General features: G+C 37.1%; 1 long non-coding RNA gene across 1 annotated transcript; it reads left to right on the forward strand.

The window, feature by feature from the left end:
• Positions 1-254: 254 nt before the first annotated feature.
• On the forward strand, positions 255-3,874 carry LOC311077522. The gene is made up of 2 exons (XR_014604909.1): positions 255-1,921; positions 3,302-3,874. It is a non-coding gene; the product is annotated as an uncharacterized lncRNA (long non-coding RNA).
• Positions 3,875-13,886: the final 10,012 nt, after the last annotated feature.

Here is a 13,886-nt window from a genome sequence, read left to right on the forward strand (position 1 = left end):
CTCGGACTCATCTCTTCAGTATGACTCATTTGTTCACCACAGCGGCCAATACAAACCAGCACAGATTCGGCTACATAATAAGGAGCTTAAATTATTATTATTATTATTATTAAATGTCAAAAAAAAAATGCGCATGCGTCGCGTCTGAACGCGTTGTTGTCTTTGGAGCTCCATCGATTGATTTATAATTCTTGATTTCTCTTTAAACTCACTTACAACGAACATTTTCTATTTTTCCTCACCTCATACCCAGATAGCAATTACATTTGGGCCACATGTGGGTATTATCTGGCACATATGGCCTAGATGTGGCATGGCTGAACAGATATGGGCCATATCGTAGCCATATTTGTTTTGCCATAACTTTAAAATCTGCGGGAAATGCTGTCTTGGTTCACAACTGATATTGAGGTATATGGCCCAGATAACAACGAACACATGAGGACCATATGTGGTTGAGCTATGGCACACAGTGAGAAACACCGACTTGTGGTAAACATTTGGCTTATACGTGGAAAAACACAGGAATCCTGAAATCAAGTGCGGCAAACATCCGCCGTTCCACACCTCAGGTTGCTCTGCATCTTCCCTCCTATTGGTGGAGTGAGACTACGGCGCGAGTTTGACTGCGACGCTGGGCAGCTGACGCCATTTACTCTGCTTTCCTCACGACTGTGTACATTCAGGTAAGTGATGTTTTGGCATTTTAAAGTCATATAAATGAAATATGCAGCATTATGTGTCAATATTGCATGTTATTATGCGTTTAGTTATTCGTTTCATCGAGGAAGGGGTTGAACTAGCTAATATTTTCCTCAGTTTACTGCTATAACTTACAATAAGTTTAATGTAACTTAACCGTTAACTTCGGCTATAGCAGTTCGCTGGTTTGTCGTTTTAAATTAAGATGTTTTTGTTTATAAATCAACAGCTCACTGTCGTACACAATAAAATAGTATAGTTTGTCATATGTAGTAGCCTATTTGTGAATTAACGTGAAGGCGACGCGGTCCAATGTTGGTGTTACTGTTTGTCAAAAAACCTAAATCCTAATTTGTGTTCACAATCATTCAACTAATCATAATAATATAAAAATGCCAAAAATAAACACATTAATACGTGTGCATTATTGTATGTATCTTTATTTAACTCTGAAATGATATTCAACCAAGACTTTTTCTCATGACTTTTCCCTCTTTAAAATTAAAGTTGTAATGTTAACGTTAGGCTATTAGTGTCAAGTCACAATACCAAAATTATGACTTTCAATACAATACCTGAACATTAACATGAACTAATAATGAACTGCACTTCTACTGCATATATTAATATGTGTTAATGTTAATTTCAACATTTACTAACACATTCAATATAAAAAATTGTACTTGTTAACTTTAGTATGCACTGTGAACTAACATGAACAAACAATGAATTGCTGTATTTCTGTTAACTATCAATTAATTGAGCACCCATTCACTGCCATTATAAAGCTTGGAAGAGGCAGGACATTTTTATAATTACTCTAATTTCTCACGATAGAGATTATATACCATGCTATGGTATACTGTCACCCAGCCCTAATGTGTGGTATGGGTGGGGCAATGACAATAATTTCCATATTAAAAACCTAGAAAATATGGTTTCAGATGGAGTAAGTAATAGTTTATAGTTCATTTTTGAATATAAAAGCACTTTCATTTTAGGGTGGTCTATTTAAATGCATATTTCAACCACTTACACAATGTTTTTTTTTTTCCTATCAGATTACCTATCTGGGTCTGGTTGGTGGCTTTGACCTGGATAACATCGTGTGGAGAGTGCTGAAAGACACTTTTACAACTGCTGTGGCACGTTAAGAATTGGAGAGAAGTCAATGGGAAGATTGGTGTCCAACGCCTGGTCGTAAAGGAAGTTGTCATTGGTGAGACCTTTTTTAGAAGTCACTTTTATTTGTATAGCACTTTGCACAATACACAACTTTTCAAAACCGCTTTACAGAACATTGTATTTTTATTTCTGTTATCTCAGTATCGAACCAAACAACTTTTTTTGTCATTACCTGATCACATCCGTGGCTCACTTAAGTGACTGCATTTTTTATTTAGAAGTTTTATGTTTTGTTTTTAAAGAAAGTTATTTTTTATATATTGCGAATCATATCGTTTCAATTATACATTTTAAAGCTGTAATCACAATATAAGATTATCATTCTGTCAAAGTCTCATACCAGCGCATGCCTACAACTATCTGTATTTAGTTCATTATCACTGTGTATTTAAAAGGTTAGTTTACCCAAAAATGAAAATTCTGTCAGTAATTACTCACCCATGTTGTTCCACCCCCGTAAGACCTTCGTTCATCTTCGGAACACAAATTAAGATTTATATGATGAAATCTGAGAGCTGTCTCACTCCTCCATAGGCTTCTCTGTTATTGAAACTTGCCAGCCCAGAAAGTTAGTAAAGACATTGTTAAAATAGTCCAAGAATACAATGGCTGAACCTTAAGTTTATCAAGTGTCGAAAATAAATTATTTATTAAAAAAAAAAAATTTGTGCGCAAAACAAGCTAAAATAAAGACTTTATTCAACGTAGTGTAACAGCACAGCGCTTCTGTGTTGTACGTCAGAACGTAGGCTCACGATTGGCCAGCATCCCACACATGACCAGCTTTGGCCAATAGTGAGTCTATGCTCTGACGTACAACCCAGAAGTTGGAAAAACTTGAGGGTAATTACAGATAGAATTTTCATTTTTGGGCAAACTAACCCTTTATGTTCCTCCTTGCATTCAGTACTTGGCCCATTATTGTTTGTGTGTTTCTGCTTCCAAATTGTCTCGCATCATTGCAGATTGTCTTGAGTTTATTTTGTGTTAGTAAAAACACTTATTTTTGTAGACTCTGTCTTTGGACTAAAACATGACATTAATGCTATCTGTGTTGGTGTGTTTTTACATTAGAGTGTGCATGTCTTTTTTTTAAAAAAGAAGCAGAATACATGCAGTGCTGTAAATTTTAACCGGTTGTTGGTGCAAAAGTATTCTAAAAATTGAAATAATTTGTCATAAGGAATTACGGTATAATTCTTGCCCACATATTGAAAAATACAATTTGCAATTCCTTTTGAAAATTTACTGGAAAAAACTTTCATACACTGGTAATTCAGAGGTGTTTAATTTGTTAATAATTGCAATTAAAATATTAAAGGATATTTACATTAATTATTTTTTTTATTATCCTGCAGCTCTAGCTTCCAGGTTGTATTGCTGCTAACATTATTTAAATTCTTCTTTATTGCAGGTGCAGTCAGGCAGAATCCCCTTACTGGAAAAGGTCAACACATTGCCGACCCTCATTGGAGACTTCTCTGCACATCAACACACTTCTCAACTCTTTACCTTTCAAGTTTGCTTTAACTTTCTCAATTTCTCTTTAAAGTTCTCTTTACCAACTGTGATTTATTTGTATTACTCTCATTGGACTAATTAAACATAACATTAATACACGCTTTGATCGAGTGTTTTGAACTTTGGTGTAAAAAATTAGCTTTGAATGCTATTTATATTATTAATTTGTATTCTTAAATGTTTTCAACTGAATTCTACTTAAAATAAGTACAACTGAGTAGCTGTAATTATGTATTCTTAAATGTTTTCAACTGAATACTACTGTAATTATTAAATTCAACTCTGTTGCTGTAATTATATTTATTTTGATAAATGTTTTCAACTGAATACTACTGTTATTATTCAACTCTTGCTGTAATTATATTTATTTTTATGAAATGTTTTCAACTGAATACTGCTGTAATTAAGTACAACACTTTAGCTGTAATTATTTAAATGCTTGTCAAAATAAATAGTTTTGAGTGCATTTGTTGTTGAGTGTTTAATTTACCTGTGAGTTAATAAGACTTTAAATACTGTCAGCTGCATGTGGGCCACATAAGGGCCGTTAGATTTTAACAGAACTCAACCATACTAAAGTTGCATACCAGGCCCACATATGGGCCACATGAAATTGTAGTATTTGGCTCATGCTTGGTGGAGTTATGGCAGTCCTTTGGTTCAGTTCTGGCAAAGGAGATGTGGGCCATATCTGGGCCGGCAAACACAAACTAATCTGGGCCACAGCTCAGCTGTTTATCTGGCCCACATCTTTGCCAAAGGTAATTTGCTGACTGGGTAGTTACAACGCGGACTGTTGAGCAGACGCGTCTCAAGCCTATTAGTGATCCAACGTCGGATACTCTTATAGGTTACTCCTGTGGATCACGGCTGAACGCGTCTTCTCCGCACTCATTTATAAACAAACATTTTTTTTCGCCTATCGTGCGTCTACTCCACACCCGTACCACTAAAAAGACGGATTATATCCAAGACTTAAGCCATAAATTAGTATTAATATTGATAGCATCACTGGTAGCGCCGTTGCTAACTTACTGTCCATCTGTTAAAATGGCGAATATATCAGATGTAAGTAGTCTACCTTTTGGTGCAGGTGAGGACACATTTGAGCTACACGCGTTGCAGTCTGAGCTGGAAGCTGTTGAGAAACAGATCCATGACCTTTTAGTGAGAAAAGCCGAGCTGATAGACCGGCGGTTAGCTCTTGAAACATCACGCGCCGATGCACACAAATCAGTGATTAACGTTAACCCGCTGACTCCGACCTCGTCTACTCCGTGCGTTACTCAGCATCGGTCACGAGCGTCGAGGCTGCGATCAGCTATGGTCTCGTTTACGCCGGCTCCAACATGCCACCACGAAGCCTGGATATTTCCGCAGCGGAAGACGAGAGTCAGGTCTAGACCAAGAAAACTCTCTCCGACCCTCCCGGTTTTCGAGATATCCACACAAAACCGCTTCTCCCCTCTTCGCGAAACAGAACGCGATGCTGTGATCATCGGTGATTCCATCGTTCGACACGTACAAGCTACGTTAAATAAAAGTAAGGTGCATAGTCACTGCTTTCCTGGTGCTCGTGTTTCTGAAATCGCTGCTCACGTTCCCGAGATTCTGAACGAGCGCGTCGGAACTGTGGTCCTGCACGCGGGAGGGGCCGACATCAGGCTGCGACAGACAGAGGTTCTGAAGAAAGACTTCAGGAATCTGATCGATACGGTACGCAGCACATCGCCTGATATAACGATCATTGTGTCAGGACCGCTTCCCACGTACCGACTAGGTCATGAAAAGTTTAGTAGATTATTCGCGCTAAATGAATGGTTAATATCATGGTGCAATGAGCAGAAACTGCTCTTTGTAAATAATTGGAATCTGTTTTGGGAGCGTCCTAGGCTTTACCGTGCTGATGGCTTACACCCAAGCAGATTCGGATCGGATCTTCTGTCAGATAACATCTCCAAAATGTTAAATACCTTTTGACTAGTAACCAAAAGTTCAAATCATAGTCTCTGCTGCACCAAATTAACTGATATAAATAGTGTAGAACATTGCATAGAAACTGTGTCTATTCCTCGTTTAGTGAGATCAAATAATAAATCTACTGCAGGATCTAGAAAAAATCTAATTGTTATTAAACCAGAAAATGTTGCTATTAGTAACCAAAAACAATTTCTAAAGCTAGGTCTTCTAAACATTAGATCACTCACACCTAAGGCAGTTATTGTAAATGAAATAGTCACGGATAATAGCTTCGATGTACTTTGCCTTACTGAAACTTGGCTTAAACCTAATGATTATTTCGGTCTAAATGAGTCTACTCCATTAGGATACTCCTATAAGCACGAACCCCGTCTGATTGGTCGTGGCGGCGGTGTTGCAGCGGTCTATAGAGATATTCTCAATGTTACTCAGAAAACGGGTTATAAGTTTATTTCGTTTGAAATACTTGTACTAAATGTTACGCTCTTAGATGTTAGAAAAAAAATCCATATTATCTCTAGCCTTGGCTACCGTATATAGACCGCCTGGGCCTTATGCTGATTTCCTAAAAGAGTTTGCAGATTTTCTCTCAGATCTATTGGTCAATGTAGATAAAGCATTAATTGTTGGAGATTTTAACATACACGTAGATAATCCAAATGATGCGTTAGGGGCTGCGTTTATAGATTTATTAAATTCCTTTGGGGTCAAACAAAACGTCACCGGACCAACTCATCGTCTTAATCACACACTCGATTTAATTATATCATATGGATCCGATCCAACCGATATAGATATCATTCCACAAAGTGATGATGTCACTGACCATTACTTGGTAACTTGCATATTACGTACTGCTGTAATATGTCATGCGGCGCCGCGTTTTCGACCAGGCAGAACAATCCTTCCATCCACCATAGATAATTTCTCGAGTTGCTTGTCTGATCTGTCTCAGCTGCTGCCTGAACCCAAACAAACAGATGAACTAGAAGAACTAACTAGCACTATGAGCACCATTCTCTCTAGAACATTGGATGTTGTTGCACCCGTTAGATTAAAAAAGGTCACAGAGAAAATGAAAGCACCATGGTACAATAATACTACGCATGTTCTAAAGAGAGAAACCCATAATTTAGAGCGTAAATGGAAACAAACTAATTTAGAGGTCTTTAGAATCGCGTGGAAAGACAGTATGTCACGTTATAAAAAGGCCCTAAAAGCGGCCAGGGTTGAGCATCTCCGCAAACTAATAGAAAACAACCAAAACAATCCTAGGTTTTTATTTAACACCGTGGCTAGACTAACAAATAAACAGACGTCACCCGAACAAAATATCCCGTTACAGTTTAGTAGTAATGATTTCATGAACTTCTTCACTGAGAAAATAGAAAACATCAGAACCACGATTGTAAACGTTCAATCCTCAATCGCACCTTATAATTCAGCCTCAATTTTCCCCCCGCAAGAACAATTACAGTGCTTTACAACTATAGAACAAAAAGAGTTAAATAAACTTATCACTTCATCTAAAACAACAACATGTTTATTAGATCCTATACCAACTAAACTACTGAAGGAAGTGTTACCTGTAGTGGAAGAGCCTCTCCTCAATATTATTAACTCGTCTTTATCTTTAGGTCATGTTCCAAGAACATTTAAACTGGCAATGATAAAACCTCTCATTAAGAAACCACAATTAGACCCGCATAATCTAGCAAATTATAGACCCATTTCAAATCTACCTTTTATGTCTAAAATACTAGAAAAAGTTGTGTCCGCTCAACTGGGCTCTTTCTTGCAAGAAAATGATATCTATGAAAAGTTTCAGTCAGGATTCAGGCTGCATCATAGCACTGAAACTGCGCTCGTTAAAATCACAAATGATTTACTCTTAGCTTCTGACCAAGGCTGCATCTCAATACTAGTTTTACTTGATCTAAGTGCTGCGTTCGATACTATAGATCATACAATACTCTTAGATCGACTACAAAATTATACTGGTGTTCAAGGACAAGCATTAAGCTGGTTTAGATCATACTTATCAGACCGCTACCATTTTGTCTATTTAAATGGAGAAAAATCGATCATAACTCCAGTAAACTATGGAGTGCCGCAGGGATCTGTGTTGGGCCCTCTGTTATTCTCAATATACATGATGCCACTTGGAAATATTATAAGGAAACATGGAATTAGTTTCCATTGTTATGCTGATGACACTCAAATATATATTTCATCACGGCCGGATGAAAACGCTAAATTATCCAAATTGACAGAGTGTGTTAAAGATATAAAAGATTGGATGACGCGTAATTTTCTTTTATTAAATCCAGACAAGACAGAGGTAATACTTATCGTTTTTTTTTCTCCATTAGGTCACCTGATGGAGTTTTAGGACACCATTAGGTCACTTGATGGAGTTTTTCGGTTCCTTGCCACTGTTGCCTTTGGCTTGCTCAGTTGGGGATATTTTGGGGATATTTAATTTTATTCTATCAATCAATAAATTCCACTAGAAACAAACTTTGTTGTATTATTTTATTTTAATACTGTGAAGCTGCTTTGATACAATCTGTATTGTGAAAAGCGCTATACAAATATACTTGATTGATTGATTGATCTTGTTGTGTTGGTGGGTGCAAGAATCTATAAAAAATGAATATGCTGTATCTGGAATTTTTATTTGTAGAAAATATTCACATCATTAAAAATGCACTGTAATGTCACTCTTTACATTGCCGTCTTCTTGGTGCTGACTAGGCAGAACTGCGGATCGTACCACAAAAGTCTTGTACATGGCCATTCAGCACATAGTTAAGCATCTAAAGATTTATATGCCCTCAGTTTCTCTATCGGGCAGGTGTAGAAGTCAGGCCACTCAACCGCAGGTAGAGATATCATTAATCCTGTCAGATCGTCCATCCATTGACTGAGCGTGTACGGGTCAGCCAATCTGATTCCGTCCGTTAAAATTAACTTTTGCAAATAACAATCGCAGTCCTGGACAGTGAGTGACCTTACACATTAAGATAAAATCAGATTTTCTCCAGTTATTGTTAAAAAACAAGTTAACAATACAGACATAATGCTTTCAATGACGGAATTTATTGAAGATTTAAAAAGTCATTTGGTTAGTAAAAAAACACATACATTTAGTAGATTTCTTTGTAATGTTAGTATGAATTAATATTTTGTAAGATAGTAAAAGCTGCCATGTATATTTGGTTAAAGCAATATTTTTCCTGAATCATCACTAGAAAAGTCTTCAGTTTATGTTCAGCAGTTTTACACACAGCTTGAGCTCACGGTGGAGAATCAGACCAATGATCTAAAAGTGGTAAAGCTTCTCTTCCTGAAGAACTGAGATGAATTTAGCCTTCACAGGATCTCTGTGTTTGCGTATAATGTTACAGATCTTTCTCATGCTCTCCTGACTGGTTGAACTCTGTGTGATTTCTGAATATTGTTCATCATGAATTAGTTTCTGCTGACACAGTTTATCTGCAATGATCTGGACATTTGTAACCCCCTGAATGAGATCTGACCAATGGCTATTGAAATATCTTGCTTTATCTGCATCAGTATTCAGACACGGCTCGTCTTTCTCCAGATGTTTCTCAGAGAACCTGTAGCACAGAGAGAAGCAGAATGAAAGAGTGAGACAAACAGGCTACAAAGCTAAGACTGATACTAGCAAGTATATGATGTAACTGAAAAATAAGCAAATATAAGCATTTCATGACAGGCAGGAAAAATACATGGCCTACATGGAAGTAGGGCTGGGCGATATATCGCATGACATTGTTATGCGCATCTCGTCAGAGGAGCGGCATTTAATAAATGAGTCTTGAGCTGAGATTTAAAAGTACAGAAAGATGGAGCATGCCTAATAGAAGGAGGAAGGCTGTTCCAGAGCTTCGGCCCAGCAGCGGCAAAAGCACGCTCCACGTTTTTTAAGTTTAACTTTAGGGACTGTAAGATGGCCAAGGTCAGAGGATCTGAGGTTTCTGGATGGAGTGTACGGAGTCAAAAGATCCGTTAAATATTGAGGAGCCAAATTATTCAGAGTTTTATAGACAAATAATAAAATTTTAAACTCAATCTTATACTTTACTGGAAGCCAGTGCAAAGACATTAAGATGGGTGTTATGTGGTCATACTTTCGCTTCCCTTCAAGTAGTCTAGCGGCTGCATTTTGAACCAACTGTAGACGAGAGATGGAAGCCTGAGAAATACCATAATGCAGAGAATTACACTAATCAAGCCTAGATGTAACAAATGCATGAATAGCTGTTTCCAAATTACTCCTAGATAAAATGGGCTTTACTTTACTGAGAAGGTGAAGTTGGTAAAAGCATGACTTGACAACAGCTGAAATCTGTTTATCAAACTTTAAACTGGAGTCAAAAAGGAAGCCCAAATTTCTGGCACACTTTGTGTTATATGGGGAGAGAAAGCCCAGATCAAAATCAAAAACACAGTTTTGTTAGTTTGCTCAAACAACGACTAACGTAAATTGACGTTTTTGCAGCAAAGCAGATTTCTAATTATCACAGGATCAGCCATTTTGACGAACTTCATGAGTGAGAGCGCCCGCCAATTCTGCCAGTGAACTAACGTTATGGAGTTGTGCATGACATGTAAAATTGCGATCTCTTGCACTGGTAAGTGAACAAACAGTTCGTTTTATTCCAAAAACAGTAACCGTACAAGTATATGTTTTGACTGAAGCTATTTTGCCATCATAATAATGATGCTGCATGATGAACTGTTGGATAATTAGGCTAGACTGTGGGTTTTATGTTCAGCTCAACTCTTTGTTTTCTTTCATGCTGAGTAACTAGGATAAAAAAAAAAAGAGCGATTTTGTTAGTTTGCTTAAAGACGACTAATGTTTACTGTCGTTTCTGCAGCAAAGCAGATTTCTGATTTTCACAGGATCAGCCATTTTGACGAATTTCATGAGTGAGAGCGCCCGCCAATTCTGCCAGTGAGTTAGTGGAGGTTTGCATGACATGTAAAATTGCGATCTCTCTCTCTTGCACTGGTAAGTGAACAAACAGTTTGTTTTCTTAAAAAAAAGTAACCTTACAAGTATATGTTTGTGACTGGGGTTATTTTGTCAGTAATGATGCTGACGAATTGGGGGTTAATCAGGGTTTCAGTTTCTTTCATGCTAAGTAACGTTAGGATTTAAAAAATCGATTTTATTAGTTTGTTAAAAAAATGATTAACTGTTGTTTTTGCAGCAAAACACTACAGACATTGAGGGGTTATGTGCTGCATTGTAGAGTTCATAGGAACGAGCCCCGTTGTCTTTTCAAATGTGTTGTCGCTGACTGCAAACGGACATTTTGTACTTATGCAGCTTTTAAAGCTAATTTCTATCGGGTTCACAATGAGTCTGAACCCTCTGTTACTGCTGGGGCATTTGTTGCAGATTTGAAATGTGCCATTTGGCTGTGTGATCGACAATTTCACACAGTTAAAGAACTTACGTGCCACTTAAAAGAGCATATAGTGGAGGGGCAACCTGTGGCATGTCCAGTAACAGGTTGTAAAAATACATTCACTGTGAATTCATCATTTACTGCTCATATGTCCAGGAAGCATAGAGCATGTTCTGTTGATAGCATAAGTGACATTTACAGGGAAACTATTATTAATGAAGAATGTTTTTATTTTTGTTACTGTAATGTTTTAGTATCTTTGTTTGAATATTTTTTCTTACTTTCAGCTAAACAGTTCATGCTGTGTGTGGATCAAAACATTATACTTGACGACATCCCCTCCTTCATTTCCGCCCTGTGCATGATGTTTGGGAGATATTATTGCTTCAACATCCATTACCCATCAGCCCTGGAGTTTCTGCAGAGGTATGTCTTCTTGGATAGGTTTTATGCAACAATTTCACTTTATTGAACTTAAAAAAAAATGAAGGTAGCTGATGAATTGACTTAGGGGTTAGGGAAGCTGACATTTTACCTTTTTACAATTAAGTGGCTAATAGCCAATAATATTTACTTTTTTATTTAATAGGGTCATGAACTGCATTTTTAATTTTTTTCAGAATGTTTCCTGAGGCGCACTTATAGTGTTAGTATGATTTGCATTTTGTACATCAAAAATAGTCATAATCTAGAAATAAAAGGGCATTTTCTACTCTGATTTTAGCCTCTGATTTAAAAACTGTGTGAAGGGGCGTATCTTCTATGAGACTGTACATGGCCACTGCTGTGATTGACCAACATCTTTGTATATAAAATAAGTATTACATGTAGAAATCTTAATCTTTTACTACTTTTATACTGTTACAACTTAAAGCTAGTCAAATTAGACCCTTGGAGTAACAGCATGTTGTTACATGTGTTATTATTTTTAAATGTTATAATTAGGCCTATTGTATAATAATGGGGTTATTATTTAGTATTTCCATGAATTTGATGCAAATTTCAGACATATTTGCTCTCATTAAAACCTATAGGTTAGTTGAGTGAACCATTAAATTTGATCTGTGTCAATTTTATCTGTTTCTTCATGATGTTTGTGAACAAAATCTCACTGGATTGTCACAATGAATGGCAAAAGGAATGTTTGGAAATGTAAACTGATATTTCTGACACACATATTTTTTTGTATTAAAAAATACAAATATTATATATGTATCAGAGTTTAGAAAGCTTGCGATCACCGCTGCCACGCTACAGACACCAGCACTGGGAGAGCTTCCGACACACACAGGCTTGTAACAGAGTACACTTTCAGAGATATCGACATGACCGATCGGCTCCTCATCGAAAAGATACTGGTGGGTGCATCCACTTCCCTGTTATACCCGCGCTGCAGGGCGGACGTGGATTGCGCACCTGCCAAAGCTCGTTTGGCTTGATTGTAGACTATATCGAAGACATCTGGCTCCCTGGCGTGATCCCATAAGTCGGTAAATGATCGACTACATCTCCGTTCCCTCCTTCAGGGAATGGGGGTTACATTAGTAACCTAGACATTTCCCTGGGACCAGGATTGATAACCACTGATCTATACAGTTAATAATTAATGCAAATTAGATGCATGCATTCATACTGACTAGACAACGATCGGTGTGTTTATAACATATCTGTAATTAACTATGGTGTTAATTATGGTGTTTTTGTTTGTTTGTTTGTTTACTTTTCCATGATTAGGATGAACATTCTGCAGTGCAATCAGATCCAGAACCACTATTTTGTGTCTGCAAACAGCCAAACAATCTTTCTCAACCATATGCTCAGTGCAGTCAATGTCAAGACTGGTTTCACCCATGTTGTGTGGGATACAAGAGCATTGAAGATATAAAAGTAATTTCACCCTGGCTGTGTCCCGACTGCTCCAAGAAAAATCAAACAAGATTCTTAAAGAGGAAAAAGCTTTCATTTGGCCATCACAACTCACCTCTTTCTTCAGACTCAGAGGAAACTCCAGTAAAAAAAAGGCCAAAACACAGCAGCTTACCAGAATCAGCCCAAACACCGGTTAAAAACAGCCCAAAACACTCAGAGGAAACAAAAGGAGAAGGACCGTGACACTGTAAACACAAAATCAGAAGATCAACAGTGTCCCTCACAATTTTCATTAAGACTGTTTCATAAAAGATGAATGGACCAAAATTAAACCAACCCAACACAAGGGTTGCAGACAGCTTAAAAAAGGCTGGACCGACATTCTGTCTGATAAAATGGCCCCAATGGTCAGCTGTGTTCTGTCCTTCTCATACAATAGAGTCAAGCAACCTTTGTCAAGAAAAGTAGGGGAGACCGGGGACAGTTGTAACAGGGGATGGTTGCAACGTCATTTTTCTCCAATCAGAAACAAGCTAGAGTGATGACACTCATACTGAACATGCACAGTTAGACCCTCCCCCCACCAAGAAAACGGTAGACATATTCAACATCTGCTTCTGCATTTATTGAACAAAACTTGTTTTGGAGGTATGAAAGTAAATTTTTTCATTAGATATATTTTTGTCATACTGTCCTGAAATTTTGTATGAATTAATCAAAACTTACTTAGTTTGAATTATTGTTTTGTTGACTTCTAAGTGACATGGTTAGCATGTGTCAAAGTCAGTGTGTCTAGCAGGAGTATGATGTTCTGTCATGGCTGATAGGGTCGGGGACGGTTGCAACAAATTATAAATTGCATGTTTAATAAAAGTTTGTTGCATTGCAAATTGTTCAATTCTTCCTGTCTGACACTGAAATATGGAGGGATTAAATAGAATCTGTAATTCCTGCACACTGAATCTATGTAGGCCTATGTTCTACACATGAACAAACAAAACTCAATAACCGTTATTTGATAAATATGACTAAATAAATAAATAATAGGCTACAATAATATTATTGAAATAAATAATACTATAATATTATAGTAGGCCTAAAACAGTTAATATTTTCAGAATTATATGCTCACTGAGACAAAAAGCTTAAGTTAATTAATGAAATTTAAGGTATTTTTAATCA

Source organism: Abramis brama (assembly GCF_963993115.1).
Source record: "Abramis brama genome assembly, chromosome: 2".
NCBI classification, from domain to species: Eukaryota; Metazoa; Chordata; class Actinopteri; order Cypriniformes; family Leuciscidae; genus Abramis; species Abramis brama.